Source organism: Dipodomys spectabilis, unplaced genomic scaffold, assembly GCF_019054845.1.
Source record: "Dipodomys spectabilis isolate Male_0828 unplaced genomic scaffold, ASM1905484v1 ptg000024l, whole genome shotgun sequence".
NCBI classification, from domain to species: Eukaryota; Metazoa; Chordata; class Mammalia; order Rodentia; family Heteromyidae; genus Dipodomys; species Dipodomys spectabilis.
In genome coordinates this window covers 20,801,331-20,810,318 of record NW_024870701.1, presented here as the reverse complement: position 1 = coordinate 20,810,318, position 8,988 = coordinate 20,801,331, and positions in this window count along the sequence as shown.

Genomic DNA, 8,988 nt, shown 5'->3' with positions numbered 1-8,988 from the left:
TAAAATAATTACATACAATTTCTTAAAATAGTTGTGTGGATTAATTTGGTAAATTTTAAAAAATATTAAAGAAAGAAGCTGGTGTGCCTCCATAAATAAGTATGTGAGTTCTTGGGCATTCAGAGACATAGCACTGATTTATGTCCCAATCATTATAGCTGCACTCTGAAGAGTACACCACAGCCTAAATGTCATAAACCAATATCAATTGTTGGGAATGGTCTTCATAGTTGATCCTCCAAAACTTGACATTGGTTTCAACCATGAACATGGGTCAAACCTTGGAATGGGAATGACCCCAAATCAGCCACATATGGACTTAGTGATTAGATCTTATGGCCAATACTCTTTATAACAACTCTAAGAAGCTATCATAAGTTTCTTCTTTGGAATATCACCAAAGAACTAGTGTTGGGTTTGTTTTTTGTTTGTTTGTTTTGGGGGTTTTTGGCAAGGAGTAAAACAACAAATGTTCACTTAATGTTGAATCTTTAAATCCCTGAATGAAAGGAACAATTGATTGATACTCAAAGATCAAAGTTGATTTCATTATTCAAAGATTTTCTTCCCTGTTTTTACATATTTTATTATCTTTAGTTGTACAACAAAGCAGTGGCTCAACAAAGCAGTTTGTGAATACAGTGCTTCTTGATCACTATCATTCTTTTCAACATTCTCACCCACCCTTCCCAACCTACCTTTTCCTTTATTTATCTTAATTTTAGGTTGTATATTTAATTTTTTGCCTTTTAAAACAACAGCCTGTGTGTAGAATGCATTTTGATCTGTCATCAACTTCACCAGCCTTTGACCCACCCATTCCCTTATATTTCTCAATTCTTGAGGTATATACAATGAATTCTTGCCTGTTTTCTATTTCCCCAAAGTATTGTCACCCTAGAAAAGGGAAAATGTTGTATGTAGAGGTGAGAAGGAAACAACTCAGAGAGTTCTGGGGATTCCTACCTAAATTTGGTGATTGAGAATGAAAAAACACTTGCACTAGTAGCTTTGCATAGGTTTTGCCAATTTAATTAATCTACTAAAACCCAAACACATGACCCTAACCTGCAGTTCTTTGTTTTAAAATTTTTCTTTTATCTATTCCCATCTGCCACAATTGAGATACCATAAATCACTGGTGTCTTGCAATATTTTCTGTGTCTGAAGATGTTGGCATGAAAATAAGTCCCCAAGTACCTATGTTCATAACAAATAGTCTAGAAAAGTTCACACATTTCCACTGGGTCTATGAGTAGGCTTGCAGTGCACACACCTCCTTGTTAAATCCCATCAGACATCTACTTGCACAATATTGGGGCAGTGAAATTGCCAGAATTGTGAAATGTTGCAATGGGAGAGGCATTTTTCTTCTGGTTTTTTTTTTTTTTTTTTTTTTTTTGTTCAGATAACAATTAAAACTAGAATGTTGATGTCTTCATCCTGGATTCAACATTACAATATCATGATGGTAACATTTCTCAAAATCCCATGAATGAGACATTAGAAATTACTATTTGAATTACTAAAAAATTATTAGAATCATTAGAAATTAGTTCAGGGATACCATAGAAGTAGGCCTAGTACTGGAAATAGAAAATGGGAGCTCTATTTCCAATATAGGTGCCAGAAGTATGTAGTTATCAATCACACATGTATGCATACATGCATGTGCACTCTCTCTCTCTCTCTCTCTCTCTCTCTCTCACACACACACACACACACACACACACACACACACACACACACACACAAGCACACAATAACCAAATGACCCTGACTATTGCTTCATGGAACACTGACGAAATCATTTTATTTCTATCAGCCAAAGTGACCCAATGTATGACACCTGACAAATAATATATTGTTTGGTAGTTTCTGTTGTATTTAATACCATGACCTGCACTGACCAATACTCTCCATACATTAGTTTCTTTTCCTCATATATACAATGGAGATATTTTATCTCTAAAAGTCTTCCAATTATTACACTCTTTGAGTTGACAAATGTGAAATGATCCATCATGAGCTGTAAGCATGTGCAACCATTATATGAAGGAGTAAGTTTAGCTTAAGAAAATTCCAAGAACAATGAAATTTATCTTTAGAGAAAAACAAAGAGGTGAGATTTGGGGAAAGTGATAGCAAAGAGTTGGTGTATTTCCCTCACTGTCAGGAGAAAACTAAAAGCAGAAACTGAACAGTTGTTCTCTCTGCATATTTCAGGATACATTTGAAGTTAGAAATGGTTATCATTCTGGAGCTGGTGTGGTAACACACAACTGTAATCTCCATATTTGAGTGGCGGAGGCAGGAAGATCACAAGTCCTAAGCCAACGTGGGCTACAAAGGGAGACTCTATCTTTAAAAAAAAGTATTAATTCTAGTATGATGACAGCTGTGGAAAAAATATACATTGCATTTGTTTTGTGGTATTTCTTGAATATTGTCATAACTTTCTAATTTTACCTAACCTTGCTTTTCTCAGTTTTCCAATCTCTGCTCAAACTTCCATTTATTTAATATGTGTATGTCAGTGTGTGTGTGTGTCTGTGTGTGTGTGTATGTGTACCTTTTCCCCTTTTTATGACTGTCCATGGGACATTTCAGGCTTATACCTATAATCCTACATAGAGGGACAGAAAATCTGAGATTCTTATCTTCAATTAACCAGCGAAAGGCCTGAAGTAGCATTGCAGCTTCAGTGGTAAAGCACCGAATTTGAGTAAAAAGCAAATAAAGAGGGCCTTGAGTTTAAGCTCTAGCACCACATAAGAGAGAGAGAGAGAGAGAATGAAAGAGAGAGAATGAAGCTTGCTGGGAAGGATGGGTGAGAATACACAATAACTGAGGCTAGAGAAAGACTAAAGGCCACATGCTCCGCAGCTCAATGGTGCTGCTACCAAGTTCCCAGTCCATCCACCAAACTGAAAAACCTTGTAATTCATGAGCTAATGTATAGAAAGCCTTTCTCCATTCCTAAGGAAACATTATCCCTAGTTTCACTTAATAAACTTAAAAGCCATTACTAAAAGGATCAAGTGTTTCCTGAGTCATTTTAATGCCCACTAAAACAGAATTCAAAAACATCTATAAAAATACAGAAATATCCAATAATCCCCCCAAATAAAATCCCAATGTCTAGAATCATAGTCCTAGAAAATACAACTAAACAGATGGAAGTTGACCGAGTGGAAATTTACCTGGGACTACAGCAAATATTTCAATCAGCAAATAAATGCATTTAAATAGTCATAGCCATTAGCAATTAGCAAAGCAAAAAGCAATATGGTAGTGAGCACCCTGGTGCTCACTCTCTCTTCCTTCTATATATCTCTGAGAAGTCACTAAAAGTTCTGAAATCCAGAAGTCAAAATAGGCGCAAAGAAAGTTCCAGGAAAGCTTGCTGCTCCTTCTCGACAGTGGACTGGGAAAAGATCAACCTAATAGAAAAGCAAAACGGTGAGCAATATTCAGGCTGCTCCAGCCAACAACCATGGAGACAACCACTCCTTCTCCCCCTCTCCCACCCCACTGCTGTTTCAGTGGCACCATGAGGATCAGAATTCTCAATCAGTGAAGAAGTTGGGGTCACTCTAGTTTTCCCATCAGGATAATACTGGAAGGAGGGAGAAATGAACTAAGTTGACATGTAATAGTTAAAAAGCAGAAGGGCACAATTGATACTTTGCTTTCTCCAGGGAGCTTTGATCACTACCCAAGGAAAAGATTAACTTCCACTCATTAGTTACAATGAGGCAAGTGAGGAAGCATTTTCCCTCTGGTAGGATAGACCCAATAATGTGATAATAGAGGAAACTGGAAGAAGAAAGAAGATATGGAAACTCTCTTGCTGTGACATTTTTCTGTAAATCTGTAACTATGTTAAAAGTAAGTCTATAGAATATATATATATATGTATATATAGAAAAATAAAGCAAACTAGGAATGGAATGGTGGCTCATGCCTGTAATTCTAGCACTTAGGAGTCTGAAGCAGGTAAATCCCAAATTGAAGGCCAGACCTAACTGCATGATAAGACATTAAAACAAAACAAAACAAAACAAAAGAAAAAAGCAAGTCTTAACAGCAGAAATACTTAATAACCAGAAATACTTATTACATATACTACCCACAAAGAGGAAGCAAAGAGTTAACACATTTTTACTGATGACATGACCGATATATTAATATGTTTAAATGTGTATTAACCTAATGCAGGGAAACAAATTCCACATACTATGAGACTCAGAGAGAATGAACTTCCAAAGTTATATTGCTCTGTGGTTGATTTGTTTTTCTTACTCTTGCTATCACAACCTTATCCAGCCTGGAGATGTAGCTTAACAGTGAAAATAACTGCTTTCCTGGCAACCCCCAGACTCAGGTTTTCAAAGCCAGTACCGTAAAAAGAGAATAAAAAAGCAAAAAGAACAGATTATCTGAGAGTCAGTGGCTCCTGTCTGCAATTCTATCTACTCAGGAAGGTGAGATCTAAAAGATCTGAAAATAACAGTTTGAAATCAGCCTAGGCAGGCAATCCACAAGACACCATCACCAAAATAACCATCAAAAAGCCAGTCTTGAGGCATGACTCACATATTAGAGCAACAGCTACAAGCAAGCATGAGGCCTACAGTGCTGGCAATAATAATAACAACAACAACAACATATTATGCAAAGTCAAGAATTGCTTCTAACAGTGTTGTTTTAACTCTTATTTTTGTTTCTGTATGTCTGTATTTTTTCCAGGATATAGCATTTGATTTAATGAATCCTATGTCTATTTCAATCCTACAAATCAAAGCTTCCTTAAAAACATTGAATCCTGAGAAAATTATAAATGTTGCCTGTAAAATGCCAATCCCTTATAAAAGAGCAGTTTGTTCTGGGAAGACCATTCAAATCTACATTTGGATCCTAACTGAACTAAATTACGGTTAAACAGGTCATAGAAGACCCTACCCTAGATCATACAGTGGGGGCATTCTTTAGGTTAAAGGGGCCAGGGCGGTTCAGACTTCTGAAATGAGAAACTCCCTTTGCAGAGAGCCCATCTCCTAGTCTTTAGCTTAGTGGGCATCGCCATCTAGTGGACAGACCTTATTTCTGTATTACCAACAATTAATTAGCAGAAAGGCTTCTGGAAAGTCATTTAACTTTGCATCAGCTGCTTCCTGTATAAAATTGGGGGCAACAATGACTGATCTGCCTAGCTTCTTAACCACTGAGCTAAATGTTCAGCCTTGGGGCCTTTATTGTTCTCAGCTGTTCTTCAAAGGTACAAGTTCCAAGAAAAAAAAATGGAATTTTTCAAAGCTTTGTAAATGTAGATAAATTTGGCTGGAAGCTATTGGTTTTCTCTCCTTCTAGGATTGTGGCACATATAAACCTAATTAGTGCATCTGAAGTGACTGCTTAGGGACCAGTGGCCTTTACTGCATATGGGCAAAACAAGCCAATTATGAGGGGAAATTATGGGCAGAGTTCTGAGACAATCACGGGTAAATCTCTGAGGACAGGAAACAGACCGCATTCTCAGTGAGCAAGCAGACAAAATCAGGCTTGAACTTGTACTGCTCTGCTGGCCAAGAAGGTCAGGCCTGCGTTCTACAGAGATTGATTTGCCCTGTCTGAAGGCTTCTAATTGCTTTTCTCTTGCCTCTGGGCCTCCTTTGTTTCTTTCTCTCATTCGTATTCAAGACCACGATTGGAGGCCTTGAATAGATATGCAAAGTGTTTCTTAAATGTAGACAAATTGAAATATAAATGTCCCTCCCATGCACTATTAATTATTTTATAGCTCTCCCAAGCATTCTCTGTATACATAGCAACTTAAATGGTGACAATAAAATGTGAAGAGATATTCTCCCAGGTTCGTTTTATTTTTGTCTCTGTTTCTTCGTCGTCCATTCTATCTATACTCATTTGTCACTTCTCTGAGTATTATATTTCAAGAAGGAAATATATATTTTTTTCCTTTTCAGCTAAGAATTGGAAGGTTTTATAGTCCACTCACTCCCACATTTCATCCATGTGACCAGACCTCAGTTTCTCCATAAGGTTTGTGATAAACAGGAGGCCTCAGAAGTTTCAGTGTCTTGCTTTCAAGATACATAGAAAGAGGTAAGTCCTGTAGAGAATTGTCTCCTGCAAATGATATACATATTCTTTGCTGGAGAGGGGAAGATGAATGGAGGAGTGGGGAGAATGCAGTAAAGAACGCATTGTATCAAAACCAAGAACAGCAAGGCAAGGGGGGAGTTGAAAGGGGGTGAGAATGTTGAAGGGGTGGCTCTGATCAAGATGCACTGTAGTCATAACTGCTTTGTTATATGGCACCTCCTTTGTACAACTACTTAAACATAATTTTAAAAATAGATATGTATTTTGTAAAGAGCACTTATCTACTGGACCCTGGTTGTCCAGCAATCAAAAGATCAGTGGCAAGTCACTGAACTAACTGCTCCCAGTCCAGCATTTTTCTATGACATCCTCAATTTGTCTCTCTGAGAACAATGATACATATTTCTGGATTAAGCTTATTCATATTAATATAAACATTATTATTCATAATAAGATGGGCCTAACACATAGCAAGTGCTCAGTGATGAGTATTTTCAATCGTGGGAGAAGAGGGAAGCTTGAAAAGTATGATCTGACTTATTTACTGCTAAGGGAGAATGAGCTCAATCCATAAAAGTATATCCGTATCCCAAAGGAGGGAGGCTCTGTAGGATATTATAGAAGAAATCTAGGCTGTAATTCACTGACTTCTGTCATTGAGTTACTGAAACCTGAGTTTTTTAGACTGCTGACCCAATCTTCAGGAGTTACGTGTCAGGTCCAAATACTCACTTCTACTCTCCAAGGTAAACAGCAGAGGGAGATTTGTTACACAGTGCTGGAAGTGATGGGAAGGCAGGCAAATGAAGCACTCGGGCCTACCTTTAGCCATCTTTGAAGTACAGACATGGCCTATAGGTTTGGATAGACAAGGAACTGGACACTCAAGTGAAAGGTATGAACATTGAATAAACACTTCCGGTCAACATAGGGCCGGATTGGTCATTATTATTTCAGTCTATGTTTTCAGATGGGGCTTTAGAGACATTATATTCACTGGACCTGATAAACAAATCTTCATTGCCTGGCAGGTGATCTCTCCTCAGGAGACTCCATTGTTCCTTAGAGGTAGATTCAGCCCCTTATCAAAAAAGATGTTATTGATCTACTGACTTCTTCGGATTATGGAAGATCAAAATAAGCTGCTTTTACTGAGAAGCACTAACTGTTGTCTCGGGTCCATGCTGCATCCTCCACTTTGCATCTGTGTCCTTAGAACTGAGTCTTTTGTCGCTTCAAAGTCACCTTGGTGTCCAGGCAGGGCAGAACTTTTTAATTAAAACAAATGTATTTGTGGCCCATAGCCTTGCTTATCCTAGGCGAACTGTCCTACAATGACCTACAACCCTTGCCCTCACCTTTCTGTCATGTCCTTTGAATTTCGTACCTTTCTTCATTCCTAACTACAGAAAACAAGCATGATACTGTCAAGTATCAATGACCGGAAATTCTGATATGGATGGTAATTCTTTTAAAGTCAGGAACATTGCACACACATCACAAATTAAACTAGATTATTTTATTACAGACAAAGTGAAACTCGGAACGAGAGCCTCTGTCTTGCAAAGATCACAGTGAAAATGACACAAAAGTGCATGGAAGTCTGAAGTCTGTTCTTGCTCTATATGTTATGCCTCAAGGTGAGGCAGACGAGACAGTTCTCAAGAATAGAGCAAGAATCTCTAACACAGAACTATCTCTTCCTCTTCCAGTGCTAAGACCCCACTTTTAGCAATGGACTACAATAGCATAGGAGATAATAAAGTACTTTTATTTATTTATTCTTCCTTTACTTCTTCCTCTTCCTCCTCCTCCTCCTTCTTCATTGTCCTAGTGGTCTTCTTCCTCTTTTTTCTTCTCATTTTTCCCCTTCCTCCCCTTCTTTCTTTCTTTCTTTCTTTCTTTCTTCCTTCCTTCCTTCCTTCCTTCCTTCCTTCCTTCCATCCTTCCTTCCTTCCTTCCTTCCTTCCTTCCTTCCTTCCTTCCTTATTTTTTTTGGGCCAGCACTGGCCTTATGCTTCTTGGTTGGCTTCTTGGCTCAAGTCTGGTGCTCTACAACTTGAGCATCTTGAGCTTTACATCTGGCTTTTTTCTGGGTCATTGGAGATAGACATCTCACATACTTTTTTTCCCCCTAAGCTGGCTTCAAATCTCAATCTTCAATCCTCCTAAGTAACTAGGCCCATGAATGAGAGCAACCAGCACCTGGTGTAAAAAAGCACTCTAAAGAAATGAAATAAACCTTCATAGAGCTGTGACTATAAACCCTTCTTTGAATATCTGTTCACTCTCTGTAAAATTCACAGAGTAAAATTTGTCCTTTCTTTCTCAGAGGAGTTTTAAGATTTAGAAAGCAAAAGGGCTGGGGTGAGGGGTAAGCTTAATGGTAAACAGCTTGCCCAAGCTGTTTGCCCAGCATGTGTGAAACTTTGAGCTCCATCTCTGGGACCAAAAACAAAAATTTTTAATAAAAAAATAGGGAAGGAAACAAGGAGAGACAAAAAGAAAGGAATAAGAGAGGCAGGGAGGGGGAAGAAGAGAGAAAAGGAAAAAAAGGAGGAAGGAAAGAATAGAGGGAGGAAAAGAAGAAAGGCAAAACAAGGAAATGAAAAAGGGAGTAAGAGTGTAAAGGAGAGAGATGGGGGTGAGTTGGATGAGGGTATACTGCTTTGTTGTTGTTGCTGTTTCGTTGTCAAGGTGATGTACAGAGGAGTTCGAGTTACCTAAGGTAGTGAGTACATTTCTTGTCTAAAGCTACCACCTCCCTCATTTTTCTCCCTCTTTCTCCTCCCCCACCTCCCCCCACGTTGTGCAGATCATTTCCAATATGTTGTCTTGTGAGTATCGCTGTTGCATAGGTTC